The sequence below is a fragment of the Adiantum capillus-veneris genome, chromosome 11 (genome assembly GCF_014529385.1).
Source record: "Adiantum capillus-veneris isolate H3 chromosome 11, ASM1452938v2, whole genome shotgun sequence".
Lineage (NCBI taxonomy): Eukaryota > Viridiplantae > Streptophyta > Polypodiopsida > Polypodiales > Pteridaceae > Adiantum > Adiantum capillus-veneris.
In genome coordinates, this window is record NC_140941.1 from 122,919,301 (window position 1) to 122,946,900 (window position 27,600).

Consider the following 27,600-nt stretch of genomic DNA (forward strand, 5'->3'; position numbering starts at 1 on the left):
AGGCTGTTCCTTTGCCTTTGTCCATTGTCTTTCTGTTGGTTTTTTCAGTAAGCAGATTGCCTTCTACACCTGCTATGGTCAAACCATCTGGAGGTGCAGAATTAATCAAAGCTGTGCGAAAAGTGTCCCAACTTTCCGGCAATGTAATCAACAGGAACATAGCTCTAACAGGTTCATCAAACTTGACACCTTGAGCTGACAACTGACTGTAGGTGGTGTTGAATTCATTCAGATGATTGGACATAGGGGTCCCTTCTTTCATCTTCAAGTCAACAAGCTTCTTAAGCCAGTATACCTGTGAAGCTGCACTCTGCTTCCCATAAAGATCACTCAGCTTTGTCCATGCTTGATAAGCCGACATCTCGTCTGCTACATTGAAGTAAACGCTTTCTGCCAAAGTCAGCATAATGGTAAAAAGTGCCAATTCATCCATTTCGCTCCATTAATCTTCGTCCATATCTTGTGGTTTTATCCCCTTGAGCTTTATAGGTTTTATCTGCTTCTTTTGTACTAACACGTGCCAAATCTGCTTCTTCCACAATGGGAAATTGGTTCCATCCAGCTTCTTGATATTGTAAAGAGCAGTGTCCTGTGATCCAGCCATAGCTACGCTTCACGGTAGTTTACTTTCCTGGGAAAAATTCGGCAGAGTTTCCCCTATAAACTGACCTCTGAACCAATATCAACCTGTCAAATGAACCAAGAAAGCTTCAGATTCTGCAGAAATTTCGGCAGAGTCTCCAATGTAAAATGGCTCTAGTGTACTCAAAAAACAGACCAAAAACAGCTCAAAAAACCATTGTCTCTCTAACACTGTAAGCTGTGGGTAAACTTGTCCTGCGCCTGTACTGTCTCTCACTGTCCTGTAAGCATAGACTGCGAGAATGCCTCAACGGCAGTAAAGCAAAGATGCAATCCCAACCGTCTAACTCACAGTCAATACATCCTAGCTGCCTATCTAAGGGTGCTCGAGGGATCGCTCCAAGACCTGTATCACCGAAAGGATCTCAACATTCGAGAATCCCCCAGCTCAATAAAACCGAACTCGACCCTCAACAAAGGCTGCAGTAAATCTGACAATACATAGACTTCCCACAAAGTCATACATCCACAAATTTCCCACTGTATGCTGTAACCGCTGCGGCGGTTGTTTGTTGCGTGACTCACAGCCAGCAAACCCTCAATAGACATACATCATCTCTGACAATACATCCCATGTGGAAGTACCTGCAATGTCAGGATGAAATCTGGAATATCAAGCAGCAAACACAAGCTACCTGATGAACTAGTGGATGTCGCCTACAGTCTGTGTGTAGATGCGCCCGTGTCGTATGTGAGACGCCTCCAAGAACTGTGAGCCGTCCTTCAATGTGTAGACAACCACAAATCAACACTCTGGGAGTGCCGATATCCTCAGCACCTGCAGTCGTAGACCGAAACCTCAAATTTGCAGAGTCGGATCAGCACCCGCCGAGACCACGTAGTCGAAAATGGCCTGCGTAGAACTTTGTCGAAGCCGAACGGTGGCCGAGATGACCTCAGAATGAAATTGGGGCTGTGTCTTCGCCTTTCGAATCTCACTCCAATCTGAGCAGGTGACTCTGGCTACTTGCAAATGCTTCCCCGAGCCTCGATCTGAGCTCTGATACCAGTTGAAAGAGTACGAGCGGAAGTGTGACGCGAGAGAGAGTGCGAGAAGAAGAGCACGACGATATGGTGAACTCGCTTTACTGTAATGTGTAGAGCATAGTGAGTTCTTATTAGGTTTTTACAAAAGAATGTGTACATACCTGGCGGCCCGCCCACTTGCTTGGGCGACCACATTGGGCTTTATACCCCAACAAGTATCTCACCTTGAATCAAGTACAAACCTTCAAAGAGCAAACATGGTGTTTCTATTGTATTGAGAAAGTACACATGAAGATTGACTTCCCTTTTTAAAAGCAACGGCAGGAACAATCATCTTCAAAGAATGAACACCACCGAGCTTGAATTGTATTCCCGATGTTCAACGAAATACGAAAACGGAAAAAGGGAAACGTCTGCTTCTAAAGGGGCTTTGGATCTGTGAACAACCAGTGGGTATTGATCCTTTATGACCGTGGATTTACAGAAAACTTTATCTCATTTGACACTGCAAAATGCTTGGGCCTCACACTGACTCGGCTTGGAACTCCGGTCACTTTTGAATCAGCATTCGAGGGGTTGACTACCAATGTAACTTTCCGTGCAAGCACAACTCAATCTTCGGATTGGCGAGTACAATTTTGATGGCACCCTAATTGAGGGATGTGATATCGTCTTGGGTATGCCATGGCATTATCATATGCAACCGGTTTCAAATCATGTGGAGAATATCCTCACTTTTGAGCATGAGGGCAAGAAAATTAAATTTTTTTGTTGACGCTGGGGATTGGCTATTCCTTATGATAAGCTATATTTCCATTAAAAAGGAAATAAAGAAGTGCGTTTCTACGTACTTGATTTTCGTACGGGAAAGGATAAAACTAACGAGGGTTCGCTCTCTCGTTTGGAAATAAAATGTTTTTAATTTATTGAAAGGTATAAGAACTGTTTCACGAACACTCTTTTGGATAAGCTACCTTCGTAACGTTTGGAAGATCATCACATTTATCTCGTGCTGGGTAAGAACCAACCCCCTTACAGGGTAAGTCTTGCTCAGCAGGAAGAAATTTTGAAGCAAGTCAACGAGCTTCTGGGAAAAGGTCTAGTATGACCAAGTACTTCGTCCTAGTGCTCTCCAATTTTATTGGTGCGGAAGCAAGTTGGCATGTCATATCTAGAAAAGACGTTATTGTCAGAACATCCTTAGACATTTTGTTTGGCAAGACTGTGTTAAATTTTATGCTCTTAGCAATGTCTCGTTCATGTCAACTTTTTTTTTTTCCGAGAAAAAGATCCTTCTATTAGTTAATGAAAACTGCCCATAGGGCTACAACCACCTCTGCAAGAGAGGGCTACAACAATCATGATGGGGAGACTCTCCCAATGAAAAAACAGCATATATACAATGAGGCTAAATCAAGAGATGGGAGGAGGGAAGAGCCACACAGGTGGGCAGTAGTGCCATCTGAGCACCCCCTGGACTATGGTGTAGAAAGGCCCAGGGCGCTAGAGTCGAAGGAAAGCCTCGCGGCGCTCCTGCATGCGGTCGGAGTTGCCCTGTAGTCCCTCAAGCTGTCCTCTGAGAGTATAAATCAGCTCTAGCCAAAAGTCACGAACAGTCTCTGCTGGTGGCACAGGGCGAGCCTCAAAGATGCGGAAACAGCGGGCCCGCCAGATGAACCAAAGTGTCAAGCCACTGATGAGCTCCCAACACTCCTCTCTCTCACTGCACCACTTGTGTGGAGTAAGCTCTGTAGCAGGCTGGAGTGTAGGACGTTCCCCCTGCATCACTATCATCATGTTGGTGGAAGATAGCTCAAACTGAAGTGCCGGGCCCGTGAGGGTGGACCAAGCCGCTGCCCCCCAAGTGTACTGTCGAGCCGTGGAGAGAGCAGGCATCGGCCGAAGAACTCGTAGCCACACCTGCTGGGCCGAGGGACAGTCCCAAAGATAGTGACGCTGACTCTCCACCAAATGGTCACAAGCTGCACATGTGGCCGAGAGACCACTATGCACTAGCCAGCTCCCTACTACTGTGGCTCTATGTGCGACCAGCCACTGAAACAAGGTGACTCGCTTCGGCTGTTCGGAGTCCCACAACCTCTCCCAAAAGTCTGCCAAGAACTCGATGGTGAGACCCTCCTCCTGCCAATGACGTGCTGTAGCGGGGAGGGCCTCTCTGTGTGCTGCTAGTATATGTCGTCCAAGCCGAACAGTGTACTGAAAGAAGGGGACTCTTGGGTGGTCTGCAGAAGAGAAGGGGTCCCTCCATAGCCACTCACTAGGATCCCACTGTACTCGTGCCAGTGGACAACACTCCCAAGCCCAAAGCCTCCAGTGTCCAGTCTCAAGAGCTGTTGGGTCAGGGTTTATGACGCAAGTCCTCCCACAGATGCCCACAACTCGGATCCTCTGAAAACAGCACTCTGCTACCTGCGGGGCCTCTACTGCAACTCGTTGTAATTGTCCCCCACCCTGAAGCTCGAAGAACAGGGCTCGGACAGTCTCTGAGCAGGCCCTGACTGAAATGAGAACCTCCAGTCGTGTGAAGGCTCCCATCCACTGGGGTGCTACTGGCTCGAGAGGCGTGAGCCACTCAGCTGGAATTGACTCTGAGATGTCCTGACACATGCCTGCAGTTGGAAACCCTGTACCTCCTCTGACAAACCTGTGAACTCTAGCCAGTCACCTAAAGAGCGCGCTGGACCTGCTGCCATGGGACCCCAGGAAACATGAGGTCGACTACCAACCAAGTGGCCTCTCTGAGTGCTAACCATGGGGTTCCAGACGAGGGGCTGCCGTAGGCGCTCCTCCGTGCACATTGGCTGTTGCTGCTCCAGGCCACGCTGTAGGAGCTCCCAAGAACGAAGCAAACTCACAGTGAAACGGTCCTCTAGTCTCCTGCTCAAACCAACTCGGCGCATCTCTGTAAAGATCCATCTGGTCGAAGGTTGCCAAGGGCCTCCTGACTGAGGCACCCTGGCTCAAAGCCTCTGCAACAAGAACTCCTTCCAGGGCTCCTCACCTGGAAGAAGTCCTCTGACTATGAACTTCCCTAGAAGGGCTCTGCTCTGCTGTGCTGGATCAATGATCCCAAGCCCTCCCTGAGAACAAGGAAGCGTGATGACCGACCAAGCCACCTTGGCTCGGGCCATCTGAGTGTCACGTCCTGACCAAAGGAAGTTCCTGATCAGCCTCTCTACCTGGCTGATATAAGAACTCGAGAAGATCCAGCAGGAGGTGATGTACCACATAGTCGCCAACAGCACCTGGTTGGCAACTACTACTCTACCAGCCAGCGACAGACGTGCTGAGCTCCAATGTAACAGCTTTCTCCTGATGGACAGGAGAAGAGGAGCAATCTGCTGCTCGGGAGACAAGTCCAAACCAACCTAACAACCCAAGTATCGAACTGCAGTCCTTGGGGGAATCCACCTGAAACCCTCTCCTGGCATCCAATCTGGCATAGGAGCACTACCAACCGAGAAAGCCACTGTCTTTCTCCAGTTGATCAGTGCGCCCGATGCACAACAGAAGGTCTCCAGAGCCTGCTCACATCTGTGAAGATTGGCCTCCTGGCCATCTAAGTACAAGGCTGAGTCATCTGCAAACTCAGCGTCCAGTAGCTCCTCTCCCCGAATAGGGAGTGCTAAGCCTCGAAGACCAACCTGCTGTGACACCAAAAATCTGCTCATCGCCTCCGCATAGAACAAAAAGAGAAAGGGGGCAAGAGGACAGCCCTGTTTGACCGAGCGTGTGAGCATGAAGCGCTCACCTCTCCTCCCTGCCAAAAGCACCTGACTGTGAGCCTGCCTGTACAAAGATGACACCCCTCTGATCCAAGCATCTGAGAAGCCCATCCTGCGAAGAGTGCCCTCTAGAAAGTCCCAGTCAACTCAGTCGTAGGCCTTCTCAAAATCGAGAAGAAGAATCACAAGGTCCTCACCACGGAGCCGTGCCAGGGCAGAAGCCTCCCAAAAAGTAAAGATGTTGTCAAGGATACTACGTTCCTTGACAAAACCTGTCTGAGTCCCATGTATAAGGCTCTCTAAAAGTGGCTGAATCCTCAAACTCAGAGCCTTGGCAAGAATTTTGTAGGCTGAGTTGAGGATGGTGATGGGGCGTCACTGTCGAATCTCATCCAAGGAGCCACCCTCCTTTGGAATGAGGTAGATCAGGCCCTCACTCATGCTGTCAGGCATCACTCCTGTGTGCAAAATGTACTGAAAAGCTCTACAAAGATCTGGGCGAAGCAGGTCCCCGTACTCCAAGAAAAAGCTGGGAGTCAACCCATCCTCACCTGGACAGCTACCACGAGGGAGGGCCCTCAGAGCTGTGTGCAGCTCCTCAAGCTGAAGTGGCATCTCTAGCCTCTGGTGCATCTCCTCTGTCACAAGACATGGCATCTGTGCCCAAACTTGCTCCCTGCATGCACCCTGCCGCTCCGACTGAGACTCAACCGACAGTAACTCGCGGTAAAAGTCAGTAGCGACTGCACGCATATCCTCGGGCTCACAAGCAATTGACCCATCGGGCCTCCTCAACTGATTGACCCCACTGTCTCAAAAAAAGCACCAGTCACTCTATCACCCACCTGAGTCCACTGAGATGCCTGTCGGTGGAAGGCAAACTCATGACGCCTCTACTCTGTGCTAGCAAGCTCCTGTCGAGCTTGCTGTAAAACTGCTCCTCCAACCATGGACTGTCTGGATGCTACTCGTGCATCCTCTGCAGTGAAGCAATGCCCCGTTTGAGACGCTGCTCCGCCTCTCTCGCTGCAGCCCGGCAAGCCAGAGACTCCTGAAGAAAAAAGTGGCTAAGCTGAGCTAGGCCTGAGGCCACTCTGTCTGCAGGTGAATCCTGTCTGTCCATACCCTCTGTCCAGAGAGCCTCTACCCTCTCTCTGAGTGCTGAGTCCAACAAGACCCTCTCCGGGATGCGGAGCATTGTGCTCCCACTCCTCTGCCTGTCTGCCACTGTGAGGGATCACTGGTGCATGGTCCAAGAAGGAATTCCGTGCCAGGATGCCCACTGAACCCCCCAAGTCATTGAAGTGGTCACTGGCGTAGAAGCGATCTATCCACGATAGATTCACTCCTCCCACTCTGCGGTCCGATCTAGAGAAGGCAAGACTATCTGGGGGCCTCACAAAACCTGAGTGCTGCCATGTATCCGAGACCCTCAAAGTCATACAAAACCTCTCCCAAGCTGTCAACTCGACTCCATGCACAGTAGCATGGCTGCCACCAATCCTGTCAGAAGGGTCCTTCAACATGTTGAAGTCCCCTCCTATACACCAATGATCGGCCTGCGGCAAAGACTCAACAATCTGTGACCAAAACTCTGCATGAGCACTCGCCACATTGGGCGCATATATGTTCAGGAAGCCCACAAGACCACCCTGAACCTGCATAGTAATCCACTGAGCCCTGCCTGGCACAATAATCCCTCTGCCTACAATGGCCTGCTGCAATGAGTCCGCAATAGTCATACATACCCCTCCCTGGATGCCTCCAGGTCCAAAAGCAGCTGACCAAAAGGTATCATACCGTCCACGCAAAATCTGACCACAACTCCGAATGCGGCTCTCACACAGATGGTGCTCCTGAAGCATAAGGAGATCAATCTCTCCTCCCACAAGGCAACGCTGAAGCTCCTGACGCAATCGGCCCCGTTGTCGCTGAAACTGGGGCCCACCTAGTCCTTGCACGTTCCATGAGACGATCATCATGGGGAGCGAGAGAGAACAGATGCTGCAGCAGCAGCAAGACGGGCTATCTTCGAGGCAGGCTTGGATGGGGAGTAATCCGCATCCGAGCGTCCTCTAGATAGGCGTGACTACCGTGAGTGCCTAGTCCAAGCCCAAGCAGAGCGAGCCGTACGTAACGCAACGTCCTCTGTCCAGGAGTCCTCATGAATGTATACATAGGCAAACACTGCGTATCAGCAAAGAAATACACCACAATGTGCCTACATCCTGCTGAGTTTGGGGGTGTCACCGCAAACTTGGCCAATGGCCACCAGGTGTGCAGCATATCTGTAACTCCAAGTTCTCCCATGTGGTGAGAGAACTCTAAGACTTGTGTATGCAACCATCCCACCACTGAGTCAAGGGACCACTCTGTCTTGGTCCTACCACAGAGGGGGAAGGAGAAACCAACTGCTGAGTCCAGGGCCTCTATCCCCCTAGCGGCGAGGAACAAAACATGGACCCTGAAACAAGCTGCCTCATGGTTTGCTGCGGAGTCGCCGAGAAAACGAGTGAACCCGTAGTCGAAGAAGTCCCAGCGGCGTCTGATGTCAATGCTCGTCAGCCCACGAGGGATGGGTGCAAGGGAGGATGTCTGAATCTGCAGAGGGGGCCGCAAGAAGGGCTGACCCTCTCGCGCTAGGCGACTCGTGGCAAAGGCGCTGCCAAGAGATCTCCTAGCTGCCGGAGAGGGACCAGTTGCTTGAGCCAACTGAGGAACTGGAGCAGGAGGAGGAGAGGGAGCTGGGGGGAGTGGAGGAGAAGAGGGGCGGGATGTGGTGACAGAGGTAGAGGGGCGGGGTGGAGAGGCGACGGGAGCAGAAGGCGGGGAGGATGAGGCAAAGGGAGGGAACTCTAGGGGGGAGCGGCTGTCGAGGGAGAAGCGGAGGTGGAGGCTGGCGTAGGGATCTCCTTCTGCTCAAGAGGACCAAAACGGTTCCCCGTGGGAACCCACTGCTGTGCTGCTGAGTAGGCACCCGAGGGTCACTCTGAGTGCCAGGTTGACGCTGTGGCCCCTGGCGTCGGCAGCCACGGGCTTGCTGCCACCCCTCCTCCGCTGGAGCCCCAGGCTCGGAGGGTGGCTCTGCATCTGTACGCTGTGCCGCTGGCTGTGGCTGCGGGCCAGCCCTGGCAGGCTGGGGCTGAGGCTGCGGTGCAGGTCGCGGCCTCCTCCGATACAGGCCTTCGCTAGATGGCCCATCTAGCGGCAAATGAAGCACTGGTTTGGGAGGCCTGAGTACTCCACACTTTGTCGAAACCAACCCCCACTCACTCGAGGTAGAAGGATAACCTTCGGGAGCGTGTGGGTATCTCTGACCAAAACTCAAACTGAGGGAATGCCAGCCGCCTTGGCAGCTATTGATGCTGCCGTGTGAGGTGTCTCCAGGACAGTCCCAATGGCGGAACCGATCCTGGAAAGAAGTGTTAGGTACTCCCTCCGTAAACCCGGAAAGCAGACTGAGATGGGGATGTCTGCCTCCTCTACTAGAACATCCGAAGCTGGGTCAAAACCATGTCGCCACTGTCGAAAGTGGGCACGTGAGGCTCGGATGGCCAGTGGACTCATAGCTATGACCTTGGACGCCATCTCGGAGGACTCAAACTCGATCTGATAGTAACCCCGTCCGAGAATGTGGACATCCAAAATCTTTCCCACCTCTGCGAGAAGGCGGGCCTGGAGAAGGTCTCGCAGCTCTCCTCTGCTAGGTCAGGTGCCGAGAATCTTGCAGATGACCGAGGTCGCCTGCAATCGCTCTACCTCGGCGGCAAGGCTCGCTTGCTCTGTAGGCGAGAGAGCAAGTCGAATGGTGGGCTCAGCGGGGTCGGGCAAGGGGGCTTCTGGCGAGTCCCTCTGTGGCAAAGCTGGAGCCTCCATCTGTGTCTACTGTTGTGGCGTAATAAGAGGACGACGGGAGGGTGCTGCAAAAGGGCGCGCCAACACTGCTCCAAGGAGTTGGAAGAGATATCGAAAGTGCCGAATCTGCAGGGAGCAACCGAGACGGAGGGCCCAAACTGATGGGTGAACGGGCCGAGTCGGGGGGGGGGGGGGGGGGATAAGGCGGGTTGGGGCTTAGGGCTGAGAGCGTGTGGCGGCAGCAGGGGCTGAGGGCGGGCGGACTGGCTGGAACAGGGCAGCGTGAGGGGGGGGGCAGCGGGGCAGAGGGCGGGTGGGAGGGGACAGGCGAGCGGGGGCTGAGGGCAGCGCGAGGGAGGGCAGCGGGCAGCACGCGAGGGGGGGGGGGGGGCGATGGCGATGGCGCAGCGAGAGTGTGCAGCAGCAGCGAGCAAGCCTAATACTGATAGTCAAACTTCCTCGTTCATGTCAACTTATCATGATCGTAAAAGGTTTTGCATCTCTTGATCCCCTACCTCAAGGTTCAATGGATTGAGCAATATCATGAAGTGCTCTAAGGTACAAACCAGCCCAACTCAAATGCTTTGTTCAATTGACAGAAATAACTAAGCAAGGGTGACATAGACATACTGCCACAAACAAAGATAAAAACAATAACACTCGATCGAGTCAATTCTGTGGAGGCCAGGGTGACCAAGGTCTTGACCAGAGATTTGTCTACTAGGGACCTAAAATAGAATTCCATTATGGTGGATGTAACTTGTGGTAGGTTTAGAACATAGACTTCAATCAGAGAGGCAAGTGGATCTTGTCTTTTGGGAAAATTTGTGAAATGCAGAAACATTTAGGCTATAATAAACATTCTGGAGTGCCAAGGCTGCATCTCAATCACATATTTACCTACATAAATATGTGTGGTATCCGTATTGGTGGTTGTTAGTAACCCTGTGCATAAAAGTACACATATATGCCTGTAGTCTGCATGTATGTTAGGTTTTGTGTACATTCTAAGCATATATCTATATGTGTTTAAGTGATTATATGTTGATATTCATGCATTGACATGTATTTAGCCATGCATAAGTAGACATGTATGTCTATTTATATTTAAAACCTAACTTATTTTTCATACTGGTAGCAATTACGCATATTGTCCCGGTTGCAATGGGCTATTTGATGTCAATGTAGGACTAAGGTAATTCTATGAGATAGTGCCTACTGGACAAAACCTGAGACGGGTTCAGGACCAGATCAGATGTCTTTACTTCTATCACTTCTACAGCATCCATGCTTTCAAAACAGGCAATGATGTAAGTAACCTGCTTAAGGGTGCACCTTTTCATCATCAAATGTGTACATAAGTTTATTTAGACATATGTGGACTGATGTGAATACCCATTTTGTGTCATTTTGGTTAAGAAGCACATGTGATTGCATTCTGGAAGACATTACAGCTCACTGGGCTCTCACATGATGATCATTGATACACTTTTTACATGATAATAGCTTTGTTATTCAATAATTTTATGTGTGCCATCACTTATGCATTTCTGATCCGGGGCTCCAACTTCCTTGCCAGATTTTTGGAGGTATTTTGAGATGGTATGCCATTGCCATTGCCCTCTTTGTGGCTGTAGTAGAAATTAAGTGGCAATGCATTTTCCGGTATTGGAAAGTATATTTCCCTCTTCACACTGGAAGTTTTGGAATTTGAATGTTGTGGTATGCTCAAATCTGAGGTTTTGGTTCGCGTCATTTAGTTGAGTTTTATTGTGTCAATGAGAGATTTTGGAATGTTGGGGCTGACAGAAGGATGCTGCGAGTGTTGTAAGTTCAGTCCCTTTCTTCTAGAAACTTTTCTCGACAAAATTTTCAGTTTTTCTCGATCTTAGTGTATAAGCCTTGCACACATGCTAAGAACCTTTCAACTGCCTGAGTCCTTTTATCAATCATCGATGGATATGGAAGGAGAAACCTTAAAATGAAGTTATTAAAGCAAAGAATGTTAGCAACAATTGTGCAGCATAAATTGGATGGTAACTTGTACCAGATCACCACCACCACAAAGAAATCAGATTGAAATTGGTTGTACGTGATGGTGGATCATGAGGTGACAAATCACAGTGGGCACGACACATGTTTATTTGACCTCAAATTGATGGTGAGGAATTGCTTGCTGGTTATGCCAGTATAAAAAGCTACCCATTGTTTTTCTCCCCCTTCATTCTGGTATCTGCGGTCCTCGATACCAAGGGGGAGTCCTTCACCTTTCTCCGTCCGGTGGAAGAGAGCGCTCACCTCCTGTGGGCCAAGAGAAGGGAGAAGGACAGAGGAAGAAAGCACAACGGCTAGGTGAGACCGTTGTACAAATTTGCTCATTGGCTACAGCTAGAGGAGCCAAGTAGCCAGTGGATTCCTCACCATTTGGTCATTGATTACATCATTACTTTTCTTGTATAGTTTCAAAGGATTTTCCCATGGCTGGTTTGTTTTTAAACTAATAACATTTTTTTCCCTTGGATATCTTGTATCTTCTTCTTGACGTATTTTTTCCATCATGTTTGGAGGTCATTGTGCACGAACCCCTCGTCCAACCTCCGCAAGAGTGGGCCTCTCTTGTCATTGCGCCATTGTGTGGTGGCATGTACATAATGTAAATCAAAAGTTTCAACTCATTTTTTATTCCTTTTGACGTATAGGAGTGGATGCTATAGTGTATATAGTGTGATATGTTGAAGCGGTTGCTGTCCTGTGGCCCTGGATGCAATGCGGTGTGTTTTCTCGTTTTTGATAATGCTTATAATTTATTATGCTATTACAAACTTTAGCAAGTACAAGTTCAACTCGCAGAATTGCAGCAGCTTCTTACGTTGCAGGCGGTCAAGGACGGAATCAATAAGCCACAAGGAGCAGATGCTGATGGGTGTCAAGATAACAACCCGCATGAGGAAAACGCGGAAAGAGATTCCTAAGCGCACAAGGGATCTCCGGATCGGAACAAACATCCTTACAAGAGCAAGGGTCAAGAAAAAGAACTCTCTTTGTTGAATAAAAGCAAGGATGTCTCTATCTCTTCTCCGTCATACTCTCATGATTAAACTACTACTTCCACTTCTCATACAGTAGAACGCCTACTACTTCCCCACGTAATACTAAAGAGAAGGCCAAGTTCAAGAAGGATAATTGCAAGCGTCACCACAAGGTGTGGGTTTTCAAATTCGGTGACAAAGATGTCAAGTTTAACAACTACACAAGACGGAGAGACATCTCTCAGGCACTATCTTTTATCAAACAGTTTGAAGTTGCTTTTGCCAACGGAAACTTTAACGAAAAATCCAAGTTGCCTGATGTTTGGATGTTTCTCAAGGAGATAGCAAGCAACTGGTGGTTAGCCAAGATTGTGAAAGGTACACAAGCTAGAATGTGGACTCAATTCAAATTTGAATTTTATGAACAATTTATTCCGCTCGACCTTGAGAAGGACATTCGGAGAAATGGACTGGTTGGCCAGAAGGAACATGAAGAAGTCATGGCTAATGTTGATAAGTATTGGTCGGTTCTTCTGAAAGTCACACCTTTCATGAAGATTTTTGACGAGGAAAAGTTGTAGAAAGTTGAAGTAGGCCTTCAACGGTCAACCTCCGCTTCCAAAGAGCATGAAGGTGTATCCTCACGATACCCTTTAGCGGATGATGGAGTGGGCAATCATTGTCGAGGATCTACATTTCACTGGTATCCCCAGACGGATGGAACACAGCACATACCGTGCAAGGCAAAGAGCGGTCTATGATGACCATGGTGACCAAGGCAAAATGCGTCCCCTTAAGGACCCGGATCAACCTCAGAAGCCCGAGGATACCCGCAAGCGGCTCAAGTATCTCACCCCAAACCAAGTACAAGCCTTCAAAGAGCAAAGATGGTGTTTCTATTGTGTTGAGGAAGTACACATGAAGACTGACTTCCCTTTTCAACAACGGTAGGAACAAGCATCTTTAAAGAATGTGTCACAAACTGATGACGTGGCGATACTGCCTAGACTCACAACATGATGATGTGGCTTGATCACCCACATACAGAAAATGATGACGTGCAGTGTGCTGTATGGACATGCTAACGTGGACAATTGTACGGATTTTTTGCAATTTGCATTGACATGTTGACGTGGCTGAGAGTTCGGATTTTTGTGTTTTGCGTTGACAACTGCTGACATGGTAGGTTGTACGGATTTTCGATAATTGCGTCGACTTCTTTTTGGGCAGTTTTGGATAAGATGCTTTTGAGTTAATTGCTTTTGGGGCTTTGCTTTTGGCATCCCTTGTAAACTTTTGGCATTGAGGAAAACCTGATTTTTCACCTTGTAAATATTGGGACTTACAGAAGTTTCCAGATTGTATCCCAGTTTTGATAAGTTAGATTGAGTAGATGGTTGATTTTGGAACTTTAGGGTTTGAGAATTGTAAGGTATATATATCACTTTTTGATCTTAATGAAAAACCTTTTGTCATTTAAAAAAAAAAAGTTTTGAAGTTTGTGAGTGAGCGTACTGTGTACGAGAGAGAGTGTGAGCTTCATCTTGACGCTACGTGTGCACCGGTGGTCGGAATCGAGTGCTGAAAAGTGCAGTGTGTTGCCCCGACGAGAGCTACGCGCCGATACCTACATTGCGTGCGTACAGTCCGGTTTTGCGAGCTCCTTCTACGAGCTTCATCTGGTGTTTGGGTGAGCATACGTTGTCCAATTTTGCATTGCAGCATATCCACGTGTTCACATTGAGTAGAACTACACATTAGGCACTTTAGATTTCGGAAATGAAGACATGCAGATTTCGGCCAGACATCCTACGTGATTTTGCACCGGGTGTGTTGGGTTGGGATTTTGATTCATAGACCTTAGGGAGAGCGACCTATTGGTGTTAGTAGAGTCTCCTTCAAGTTCTATGGTGTTTCGAGATTGTTTGATGGGTGTTCGGCTCTAGAAAGCGTTGTAGGAAGTTTCCTCTTATGCACTCTTGAAGGCTGTGACTTACGCAATTGGTAGATACCTCTGTAGGAATTAGTTAGGAGTCGGTGGAGTGTAGGTTGACGTTTTCACGCGCCTTGGGGTCGAACTTCGTCTTTAGCTGACATTATATGTTAGGTGACTTCTCGCTGTGCTGACGTCCGTCGCGGCGTATCCGTCCAACATTGGCGCCGCTGCCGGAGACGAAAACCTTAGGTAGGTGACCGAGACTAATCTTTGAGGATTGGGATTTTTGGCTTGCCAAGAGTCTCTTTTTACATTTAGATAGGATCAGAGGGTGGAGGACTCTCTAGGTCTTAGAGGGAGTCTAGGAAGCGTGTGTCAGGCCTAGATCCTTCGACTTAGGTAGATTAGGTAGACCAAGATAGTTTAGGTAGTAGTCGAGTCTTGAGTAGGAGTTGGAGTGGTAGAAGCGGTGAGAGGAGAGCTGGAGAGTCCGGAGAGGCCAGAAAGCAACCAAAACATCATTATCACCATTTCACATGATAATTAGGAGTAGAGTAAGTAGAACATCATGATTCAGGATCTAGAGCATTTCATGTATGTATACTTACTTGGTAAAGTCATCACAAGTTTGTAGAAGACGCAAAAAGACGCAAAAGTATGTTTGAAAGCCTAAGTGAAGTCCAAAAGTTACTGTGAGTGTTTCTGATAGATCTACAGAGACTCAGGAGCATTTCTGTCAAGAAAAAAAAATAATTTTAAGCAAGGAGACATCCTATAATCTGGTGGGAATTTTGGGATTTTGAGTTGACCTGTGTGTTCAGAAGGTGGGGTTTACCATACTTTTAACTGGAAAGTGGAAATTTGACCATATCTTGACAGGATAAGGCCAGATAGACTGAAATTGCCAGACATCTTACCCAAATTGTGCCAAAACATTATTTTGAGACCAAAACCATAATATGGCTGCATGAACATGTCTTGCATGATATATTGAGTGACTGAAAGGGGTTTCACTTCATTTGGGTGAGAAAATTGGGTTCAAAGCGGACTTTAGCACTTTTGACTGAAAAAGGCAAGAACAGCTAAAATTTGGGACTTTTGAAATCCAAACCAAAATCTAAGCATACCACTAAGTTACTGACATCTAGGGGAAGTTGTGGGACAAGTCTGGGGTCAAACATGCCAAAAAGACATCCTACGTGTAGGATGTCTTCTGTGTGATTGTGGACTTCAAACCAAACTTTGAGTATACCAAAGTGATCAGCAACTCAAGGGGAGCCTGTGTTTTGAATTTGAAGCCATTTTGATGAAAAAGTCAAATAGACATCCTACGCATAGGATGTCTAAAGCAAGAAATTGAAGCCAGACATTGACAATGGGCATAGCAAGGTGTTGTATAGCCTAAGGCAAGCCTCCTATTCAATTTTGGTCCAAATTGGAGTTGATTAGACTGATCAAGATCAGCAACAGGCTGTTGGAACAGATTTCTGACTCATTGACCAGCTAATAGGTGTCCAAATTAAAAAGTAAAAACAGCTGTGGACTCAGCACATCAGGGGAAAACCATAGTGCAAAAATCCAGGCAAAACAAAGCAGGAGACATCCTACGCGTAGGATGTCTATTGGGGCCTACTAAAGAGAAAATTTGACTGGGCTTAGACAGTGAGATTCCACTTGGCTTAAGGGTTCCAGAACTTCTTTCAGAAATGAATTTGGACCTTGTATGCCCATTTGACGGAGCAAAAACTGAATTCAGACTTTTTCGCGTAAATTGACCAACATGTGAGGGAAGTACAGTTTCAGATTAGCAAACCTAATCCAGAACATCAACAGTGTATAAAATACAGTAGTGGTTGAGATTAACTCTCCAGTTATACCAATCATTACTAAGATAACCTCTAGCAGATAAATGCTTTGATTCGATTTCCGAAATTAAACGCTTGTGTACAGGTATATTCAGCAATAAAGCAAGAAGTTGTGCGGAAACTGATCCTCTGCCGGGTGAGTGGTTGGAGTTGTGATAAATTGCATTGATAAGTTTGATGAATTTAAGATCAGGAAGATACATTGTTAGAGACCAGAAGGTGGCAAGTGACCAAGGTAGCTTAGTGTCCACCGAGGAGAGTGTAACTCAGGCAAGAGTAGATCCGCTAGCACCAATTAATAAGGAAGATAGTGATACTGACACTTCGTCAGACAAATCTTTCTTCATGATGGGTAGTCAACAACCAGGAGGTTTCACCTATGATGGACCAATGCCAAGAGGAAGTACCTCCTTGAATCCTTTGAATGATTCCAAGCTCACTGTGATCTTCTTAGAGGGAACAAACTCGAGGGGAGCCCTAGTCTATTCTGACTATCGAGGACGCAAGTGCATTTGTATCGAAGAGAGGCCAGCTCAGAGATTGGAGATAATCCGAGTCTATGATGATGGAGATAGATTCCGAGACGAAAAGAGGAACCACTATCTGATAGTTAGTAACCCTGAAGATTACAACAAATATGGAGATAACGTAGCGAAAGGGAAAATGGTTTCAAAAGCTCAAGAACCGCCACCAAACATTGATCGACCCGGAGCTATTTTTATGTATGATAAGAAAACAACCAGGGTTCCAACTTATAACGAGAACGTGGGAATCTACAAGCATGAGAGTGAAGGTATAGTCTCTTACTTTCGCAGCAAAGAGCCATACGTAAACGAATTAAGCAAAGACAAGGTTCTTTACTTATTTTCTTATGAAATAGCTATGGGGAAGGGTATAGTTTTTGTTGATAGATACGGGCGAGAATACCAACGTATTCTCCCAGAGGAGGTAGAAAGGGCAACAGGTCCAGGAGCATCAACATATGCCTCTGAAGAAGTGCCAAGAGCCACCTACATCCCAAGCAAGTCAACGAATCCTTTTTCAGATGAGTATGACGCTATCTCACATTCCACCTGACCGCAAGCATTCAACAACCAAAACCAACTGGCAAACCAGCCATCGTTGCAGGCATGGCTTTGATAGAGTGCTACAATGGAACAAGACCGAAACCGAGATGGTTATCAGGCCGCACGAGGGTTAAGGGATTTGCAAGAACCACCACTCTATTCAAGGTATCAAGGAGAAAGTAAGCCAAAGACTCAAGGGTCAACAGAGCCTGGAGGACCACCCATAGAACGAGTTCGAAGAGATGAACAACCTCCAGCGAGAACCGTTAGAAATTATGGCTTAGGAGCACCACTAGGAGAGGAACCAGCCTATTACAGAAGACCTGAGGAGGTATTTCGAATAGGACGTGGAGATCCAATGATGAGGTTTGTAGACCATCGGAGAATTAGACCTTCTCAAGTGCAAAAATGGGTAAACAAGAAATACACAGGAAGCAGAGACCCAAGAGATCATGTAGCGGCCTTTGTGCGTGTAATTAGAGCCGAAGAGGTGTTAGACTTTCCTACCCAATTTGCAGGGTTTGGACTAACCCTAGAGGATGATGTTGCCACTTGGTTTGACTCTATAGAGAGTAGAGACTTTGAGTCTATGGAGGAAGTGTTTGACGAGTTTATAGAGGAATTCTCACAAAGGGGGATAGCTCATAATACTGTCTCACAAATCCATAAATTCAAACAGAAAGATGGGGAATCTGTATGAAAGGCAGTCCTAAGACTAAAAAGATATGTTAAGTTCTGTCCGGTGGAAGAACTGCCAACTCAGTCCAGACTTATGCTAATATTCATCCAGGGACTAAGGAATGCGGATCTCCAGAAAGACTTACATATGAAGAGGAGCACGACGTTGAATGAGTTGACCAAGGAGGCTCTTTACCTTGTGGACAATTGTGCGGTCTACAAAGAGGGGGAGTTCAAGGACCTTGACGACGATTCATCTTCACAACAAAGTGGGAGCAAGTCTTCTAAGACAGCACCGAAAGGAGAAGTAGCTGTAAACCAAGAGCAGCTTGTAGATGAAGTGCTAAAAAAGATTAACTTGTACGCCAAACCCCAAGCTAAACAGCCCAAGTGGTGTGCTATTGAACAAAAATGGACAAAACCATGGGACCGAGGAATGTTATTATAACAAGGGATATGTGAGAGAGAGACCTTACGCTCCCCTAGCTCCGATAGCTTCTCCTCAAGTTCCAGCGATGTCTAGATATCAAGCAGACAACCTACCAGGACCTGTAGGTATCGAAAGACCACAACCGGTGTTGGGGCAACAACCACCTCTACCAGGATTATGACCAGTTGGTATAAGATACACACCAACCGTAACTGAATCAGAGGATAAGGCTTTGGTGCATATGCATGCATATTATGAAGATCTCAATGGATTTTCGGCAAACCCTGTCTATTATCCACCGGAAGAGCCCTCGACACCAGAACCATGGAGCATGATAGGAAATACAGGACCACTAACTGTTGCACAGGCAGCGGGAGAAGGAAGATATAGCTTAGATGAACGAACATTGTTGTTCATAGCCAATGGAGGCATGGACGGACAGAGACTTATTTTACCTATTTTTCACTTAATAATTTAAGCGACTTTACCTATTTTACCTATTTTTCACTTATTTTAGCCCATTTTACCTATTTTTCACTTATTAATTTAAGCGACTTTCCAACAAAAGTAGGTAGAGCAATTTGGGTAAGAAAATATATAAGCAAACCAAAGTTAGCACTAAATGGTAGAAGAGGCAACAGGAGCAAAGCTCAGCATGCAACTTCTCAACAAGACCCCTTGGCGGTTTCCCCCACCAAGCAAGAAGAATCAGCCCTAGCGTTTTCTCATCAGCAGATCACCGCGACGGAAGACCCAATCACTTGGCGTTTTGCATCATCACACCATCGCCAACAAGTCCCATTGCATAGCGATTTTGTATCAGCATCATCTCTAGCAGACCCAACTAGCTAGCGTTTTTGAGGAGCCTCTCCTACCGTTTTTCATAAACACATCAGCCTAGCGTTTTGAAGACCCCATCGATTGCAGACATCGCCAATTCCAAGCAATGAAGACCAGCAGAAACCAGCCCTAAAGAAGTAGCAGATTTAGCCTGGAAAGACCTCAGTTTTCAGCCCTAAACCTGCAGATTTTCAGTGTCAAAGACCCACAGAAAACAATCCCAAAATCAGCGTTTTTGGCTCTGTCGCGCAGATTTCAGCCCATAGCGTTTTTGGACAGCAGTAGAAAGATTTTAGATTTAAGCCCTTAGGTCGGTCTCGGCGTCGCCGTCGTCATCGCCGACATAGCCTAGACTTGCATCAGTCTCATGCATCACCATTGTACCAGATTGTGCAATGATAAGTAGACCACTCTCGCCGACGAGAGGGGGGCCTTCGGAGGATGGTTTTACGTCTCTGGTGTCGTATCTCTCTTCTCTCTCTATCTCTCAGTCCCATACACTTGCACGCACAGTGTCCATTCATTTTGTTGTGATCATAGCACTCTCTCATTAAGAACGGAAGGCTCTACCTTCCATAAGAACAAAAGGAACCTTGAGCACAGTTCGGAGCACTCATCTTGAGCAAAGCGCAAACATTCATTCCGATGTACCTAACATTGGTATCAGAGCTTTGGCAGTGTTCTGTATCACTCAAGGAAAGAACCACAAGAATTTTTTTTGCTTGTTGCGATCGCACAAACCCAAGTTTGCTTGGGCGTGTCGGTTCCTAATCGTGTTTTTGAAGAGTGACAGGAATCCAAAGAAAGAAGGGCTTGTCCAGCCTCCCCTTGTGCCTCTTTTCACTCATTGAGAGCGGACTGTGTACTTAGCGGCCCGCCAATCGACGTGAGGTGGGAAAAAGCAACCTTGGTGTGAACGCAAGGCCGCCAAGGGGTGCGCCCGCGGAAAGGAGTAGAACTCGGGTGAAGAGAAGATCCTTCTCAAACGCGGTTTGTAAGCGAAAGTAAACCTCAAGAACCTCAAGAACCAAGACACCCAAGAACCCAAGTTCCTCGTGGACTTAAGAACCCAAGACCCCCAAGAACCCAAGTTCCTCGTGAACTTAAGAACCCACAAGAACCCACGACTTCAGAATGGTCATCACTCGAAGCGGAATGGATACTTCGCTTGGAGGTGATGAGCATGAGAGAGACGAAGAAGAATTTTCCCCACCAGGAGGCTTTTCTGACCCTTCCCTATCTACGACAAAGATTGCACTAACTCCAATGGAGGAGTTGGAGTTGATGTTTCTGGAACAAAATTTAGAACGCGAAGCAAGAAATGCAGAAAGAATAGCAAAAATGAATCGCAGGCACGCAGAAGACAAGCAGAAAGAGAAGCAGAAAGAAAGGCAAGAGTAGCAGAAAGAGAAGCAGAAAGAAAGGCAAGAGTAGCAAAAAGAAAGGCAAGACAAGAACAGCGCGAGCAACACATGCAAGAGTTCTTGCGACTCTTTACTCCAGTGCCGGCACAGATGCAAGAGATTCAGGAGATGGAGACTCTCTCACTCTCTTCTTCTCCAAAGCATGAGACACAGGATTTGCATGATTGTGAGCAGCATGATGATTTGAATGACAATGATTTGCATGATGATGATTTGGATGATAAAGACAAGCATGATGATTTGCATGATCAAGATGTGATTTCTCACAAGCATGATGATTTGCATGAAGATGATGTGATTGTTCACAAGGATGATGAGTTAGTGGATGCTTTTTCTAGCGAAGCTAACCTCGTTGTAGATTCGATCAATCACAAAGAACCGATCTTGGCTTTCGAGTCGAGGTCCAAAGAACCCCCACAGGACGATTTGATCATTCAGGAAGAACAGATCTTGGTTCTCGAGCCTAGATCCAAAGAACCTTCACAGGAAGTATTATGTGTTCACATGATTGATACGCACGCATTGATCGAGTGTTTCATTCGTGATCGTTTCCTGTATTTTAGTCAGCGTCTTTATGTGATCCCTTTTCCTAGGCATGACATATTGTACGTTGAGCACGTTTCACTCATGAATGAGCATGAACGTATGCAGATTTTTCATGAAAAGCTGAAAAATATGTATGTAAGGAAGTCACATTCCATGTCTCTTCCTTGGCACAACACATTTGAAGAAAGAGCACATGAAAGTATGAGCACCAAGCATGGGCATTTCTGTTGTGAATTGCCATAGTTGATTGCTCCAGAACATAAGAGAAAGATTCGATCTCATTGATTGCGTGTATGTGGTGAACGGATTATCACTCCGTCTCTTTGTTCATCTACATTTCATGCACAGTCTTTGAGGAAGACATGATTTTGTCTACTCACTTTACATGGAATAGGTATGTTCATGGTTTTGTGTTGGAAATGGTTTCAGGAATTTTCAACCATGGAGATTCTACTAGAAGAAAGAAGCATGACTAAAGACGAAGTTGAAGCATTGAAGGAGCCACAGAAGACTTTGTGTCGCTTTCGGCGCGACCCAAAAAAGCAAGCGTTGCAGACCTTTATGAAGTTCAAGTACCGCATGTTGGGGTATAGGCACCTGTGCCTTGCCCGGCCGCCCAAAGTCGGGCGCCCACTGACTTGTATACCTTATACATAGCATAAGTGTATAGGGGGCTGCTCACTGATTGAGTCTCCCTACATCTGTTTGTCGTGTGCTCTTCTCCTTCCTCTTCTCTTCTGCATAGTTCCTTCAATTGGTATCAGAGCCAAGTTCAGTGCGTTTTTGCGTAATCGCGCGCGCGCACTTTTCAGGCAGATTCTGGATCCGGAGCTTGGAAATTCACACTTGGCGTTCCGGGGGGCATTTTCAACAAGTTTATGCCCTCATAATTTCGTTCTGAGCACTATATCAGAAGATAGGTTTCAGCCGCAAAGAAACCCGTCTTGTGTAGATTGGTAAGCAAGAGGTGGATTGGTTTGATTTGCTCGATTGTGAGCATTTGCAGGTGTTACAAGATCGGGTTTGACTCCCAGGTACAGGTTGAGTCTAGTACTCCCACGGGTGTTGCCAGTTGCAGTTGAGTGGTTCTTCTGCAGTGTTGTGGCTTGCATACATGGTCTTTGACCGGGTATTGCTCTATGTATGCTTATGTGGTGAGCAGTAGATCTTGTGAGCAAGTGCAGAGGTTGGTTGTGCTTATGCATGTATGTTGAGTGTAGTTTGATGCGCATTGATTGCTCATTGTATTGAGCTTGCAGGACAATGGTTATTTTGTGTTGATAGCCATTGTGCGTCGAAACTTTGGCGAAATTTTCCCCGGAGTTTTATGCGCATAAGTTGATGCGATCCAGGTTGTGATTGCGATTGCACTCAGTGATTACGTCCGGTGTTCTCTGCAGGTGGGAGCTTAGTGCATGTATGCATCGATACCGCACAGTGTGGGTTTGGTGATTAGCTCACGGTTTGACAGGCGTACAATTATCTTGGCACACTCACAGGAGTGAATATTGTGATGTATGCTTGTGTGGCTACGAGCTAGGTAGCCGGATTCGAGCACTAATGGCTTGAGGTTTTTCAGCAGGTTTCAACTACAGGTTTACAAGTTTACAGGCAGGTTTGAGAGTTTATTTGGGCGCTGAATTTTCAGCCATTGTTTCCTCTTTGCAGGTGTCCATGTATGGCTCAGTTGTAGGCTGATCTGGGACACGTTTGTGACTTGTTTATGCAGTTGTTTAAGAGCTGAATTTTGGGGCTGATTTGCAGCCATATTTTACAGCCATACAGGAGCTTGGTTTACTCTACAGGAGCCTCATACACTTGGCATTTGGGATTTGCATCATTGCCACTTGTGGAGCACAGTGTGGTTACACTACTGCGAGAGATTTTATGCGTGGATTCGCATGAGCATTGTAGGTGCTGGTGAGCTCTTTTTTGAGAGCATTTTCTTGTTGCAGGTTGCTTCTTTTGGATTAGTTGAGTGCATTTCATTGCTACCGCACCTAGAGTAGAGTTACAGCTCTTGGTTATTTTTGACATTCACTTATAGTAGTCAATATGTGTGAGACTTTCGAGTCTAGGACAATGACTCATGAGAGACGGCGTTCTCGTTCGTGTCGACACTTGAGATGTTGGCATTGTGGTCACATAGGGCACATTAGACGGCAATGCTTTCGTCGTATGAGACAGCACAGGACACATGCTAGTCTCAAGGATGCAGTAGATGCTATAGGCTCCGTTGACTGACAGTTGCAGGATCAGATACAATGTCTGAGTACCCTAGTGACAGTGAGGTCACATTTGCTTCCTGTATTACTCATGATTTTTTGACGTCTGAGGATAGTGCACTTCTTTTGTAGTGGGTTCTAGACAGGGACGCTACTTTTCATGTCACTCCGTATCGTGACTGGTTCGGTAGCTATTCTAGCAGAGTGTATGGTAGTGTGCGATTGGCAGATGGGTCACTGTATGAGATTGCTGGTTCAGGAGATGTGAGATTGTCATTACCGAGCGGTGCATCGTACGTGCTCAGAGATGTGCGTCATGTGCCAGATTTGACGATGAGTTTGATCTCCGTTGGTCAGCTCAGGGATAGTGGATGTCGGGTATCGCTGCTTGAGCGATCTTTTGCGTTGCATTTGGGTTCGCTAGTGATTGCGAGAGGTGCTAGAGTTGACACATGGTACCCATTGCATGTAGTATTGGTGCGAGATAGTCGAGTCTCAATCTTGTCACAGCCATGCAGAGAGCGAGAGACCCAGACAGTCTCTTTTGCTCATGGGTTGCAGGGTGCTTTGCATGGAGTGCAGAGTAGTGAGCTCGTTGTGCACACAGTTGGGGCACGACTTGAGCAGTCACACAGAGAGGTGACAGAGTCAGACATGCATACTTTGCTAGTGACTGAGCAAAGCAGAGAGTCAGTTGTGCGAGATACTTCTATGCAGGTAAGACAGGTAGAGCGGTCTTGCTCTAGTGAGTCACGACAGGAGGAAGTTGTGCAAGAGTCTATGCATAAGGAGTTAGAGCATGAGAGCTCTAGTGAGTCACAACAGATTGAGTGGTCATGTTTGCAGTGGATGATTGCAGAGGAGGCTGAGACGTCAACGATTATGCAGTCATTCCTTTCTATGCTCGACAGTGAGCATGGGGATATAGTTATGCAGGATATGTCTTCCAGCAGACACTTAGAGTAGCTGGTTTGCTCTGAGGTTGCACGACAGGTTGATGCGTCTTTTGCGGACAGTCAAGAGATGAATGTGGCTGACACGCCTTGTCAGTCAGAGATGCCTATTGCCAGGGATATATATGTTGATGCATGCTCCGTAGAGCTAGCAGGGCCCGCTAGTATTGCATCGGCATTCGGTGGTCTCATGTATGAGATGCTGATCTTGAGACTGGATATCGCAGCTGCAGTGGGAGCATTTGCAGTTGGGGTTGTTAGTCGTTTGTTGATTGATGATGGCATAGTGCACGAGGGAGATATGCAGGTATTGCGTACATACTTACAGTACGTGTGCGGTACGTCTGGTGGTGTATGGACTTACACGGGAGCAGGACAGCCGGATGCACACGATCACAGCCAGCCAATGGGCATTGGTTGAGAGCGATTTTCTCTCGCCTTTTGTAGTCTTTAGACTAGGTTCCCTTGCTTAGAGGCACAGTCGCCTTTAAGTGGGAGGTTGTTGGGGTATAGGTGCATGTGCTTTACCCGGCCGCCCAGAGTCTGGACGCCCACTGACTTGTATACCTTATACATAGCATAAGTGTATAGGGGGCTGCTCACTGATTGAGTCTCCCCACCCATATCTGTGTGTCGTGTGCTCTTCTCCTTCCTCTTCTCTCATGCACAGTTCCTTCACCGCACGACCCACACAGCAGAGTGGGCCGGCAAAGAGTCCCTTCCAGGATTCCGGATGCTATTGGCGATCTCCCTCGACGCCATACAGTTCGGTACCAGTACCTCACTTTGAAAAGGAGGAGATGTCACGTGACACATCCAACCCTATGTGTCCGTGGACAAGCTACAACATGATCAGGGTTCTGTTCACTCCAGTCAGTCTAGATTAGAAGTGATCTGACACTTTTTGTGAGTCTATTTGTAGACTGTGCATGCCCAGTTTCTTAGTATAGATGCACATCCTCTGGTTGCACACAGCATGATCATCAGTATTCCCATCAAAATCCATCAGATTGCATCAGGTGAATTTTCTAGTGCATTTAGCCTATTTTACCTATTTTTGGCATTTTTCACTTATTAATTTAAGTGACTTTCCAACAAAAGTACTAAGTAGGTAGGGCAATTTGGGTAAGAAAATATATAAGCAAACCAAAGTTAGCACTAAATGGTAGAAGAGGCAACAGGAGCCAAGCTCAGCAGGCAACTTCTCAACAAGACCCCTTGGCGGTTTCCCCCACCTAGCAAGAAGAATCAGCCCTAGCGTTTTCTCATCAGCAGATCACCGCAACGGAAGACCCCAGCACTTGGCGTTTTGCATCACCACACCATCGCCAGCAAGTCCCATTGCATAGTGTTTTTGTATCAGCATAATCTCCAGCAGACCCAACCAGCCAGCGTTTTTGAGGAGCCTCTCCTAGCGTTTTTCATAAACCCATCAACCTAGCATTTTGAAGACCCTATCGATTGCAGACATCGCCAATTCCAAGCAATGAAGACCAGCAGAAACCAGCCCTAAAGAAGTAGCAGATTCAGCCCAGAAAGACCTCAGTTTTCAGTCTTAAGCAACCTCAGTTTTCAGCCCTAAACCTGCAGATTTTCAGCGTCAAAGACCCACAGAAAACAACCCCAAAATCAGCGTTTTTGGCTCTATCGCGCAGATTTCAGCCCATAGGGTTTTTGGACAGCAGTAGAAAGATTGCAGATTTCAGCCCTTAGGTCGGTCTCGTCATCGCCGACATAGCCTAGACTTGCATCAGTCTCATGCATCACCATGTACCAGATTGTGCAATCGTAAGTAGACCACTCTCGCCGACGAGAGTGGGGCCTTCGGAGGAGGGTTTTACAACGTCTCTGGTGTCGTATCTCTCTTCTCTCTCTATCTCTCAGTCCCATACACTTGCACGCACAATGTCCATTCACTTTGTTGTGATCATAGCACTCTCTCATTAAGAACGGAAGGCTCTACCTTCCATAAGAACAAAAGGAACCTTGAGCACAGTTCGGAGCACTCATCTTGAGCAAAGCGCAAACATTCATTCCGCTGCACCTAACAGATCATTTGGCAAAACTGTTTGTCTCACAGATTTTCCGAATATATGGCATGCTTGAGTCCATTGCTTTGGACAGAGATCCTCGGTTTACTAGGTTGTTTTGGAGGGAAATTTGGGAGAACATTGGCACGCAATTGCAGTTCTCGTCCTCGTTCCAGCGGTAGATAGATGGGCAATTTGAGATAGCGAATTCAATGGAATTGGATTTGTTGAAGTCTTATATTTCAAATCAGAAGACTTTATGGAAAAATTACTTGCCCTTGGTGGAGTTTGCCTACAACAACACATGGGAAAGGCGCCATTTGAAGTATTCGAGGGTGCTAAGAAGGCTCCTCAATTTCTAAGCACCAAAGACAAGATTCTTTTGAAGTAAACTTTTTGAGAAAATAAAAAAGGCTAGAAGACATAGAAGGCCATCTAGCCGTTTAGAGGACCAGAGTTCGTCCTCTTTTGAGAGTGACCAGATCAACAAGAAACCAAGGAGTTCAAGGAAGGGATTCATGTCGTCAGATTTGAGACGTTTTTAGACTACCAGGACACCCTTGAGTTCGTACAACAGTTTGACATCGCCTTCTCTGGAGGACGGTTCTCAGCACATTCCTGGGTGCGAAAGGCGTCATCTTACTTGAAAGGATTTGTACAGACATGGTGGTTTACTCTGTTGTTATGCAGAGAAGCACCTGTGACATGATTAAAATTCAAGACAATTTTCACGTCAAATTGGACATGCAATAGATGTCATCATGGCTTGGCGTCACTTGAAAATGACTGAGAACGATACACTGGATGAGTACTGCCAGAGGTTTTGGGATACTTATTTGCCAATGTCTTCGTTTTGGAAGATTACTTTGAAAGACCAAATTGAGCGGTTTTGTTGTGTTTTGCCAAAAGAGATTCAAGACTATTGTTTGAACCAGAAGTCTGCCCCTATTCAGAGACTTATGCAACATGCTAAGGAACGATTTGGAACGCATGCCGGCTCATTGACTTATCTTACGGACTGGATAGTATCCACCTTCAACAAGACAAGAGTCTGCGAGATTGAAAAGAACGAATTAGGGGAATCAGATGCAAGTTCATCAAAGGATTCCAAAGAAAGTGGATTAGATGATAATGCGTCTTAGGGTTCCGATGATTGAGACCGACGTACCAATGGACAGGGGAAGCGAAAGACGCTACCCACAGGTCCTAGGGCACAAGGAAAGAAAGGAAAAAGGGATTCAGTTGGTAGATCAGAGAATTCCCTAGACCCAGGATAAGATTTTTGGACACTACTTTTGCCAAGGCACTTGAGAAGTTTCAAGCTAGGCATTAGAGGACAGCCGACAA

General features: G+C 46.9%; 1 protein-coding gene across 1 annotated transcript in view; it reads left to right on the plus strand.

The window, feature by feature from the left end:
- Positions 1-27,600, plus strand: part of LOC147447943 (uncharacterized) — a 43,765-nt gene that overhangs the window by 10,275 nt on the left and 5,890 nt on the right. Inside the window, exon 9 of the mRNA XM_086523840.1 lies at positions 10,419-10,540. The gene's annotated coding sequence lies outside the window, so the exon portion shown is untranslated. The remainder of the gene's footprint in view (positions 1-10,418; positions 10,541-27,600) is intronic.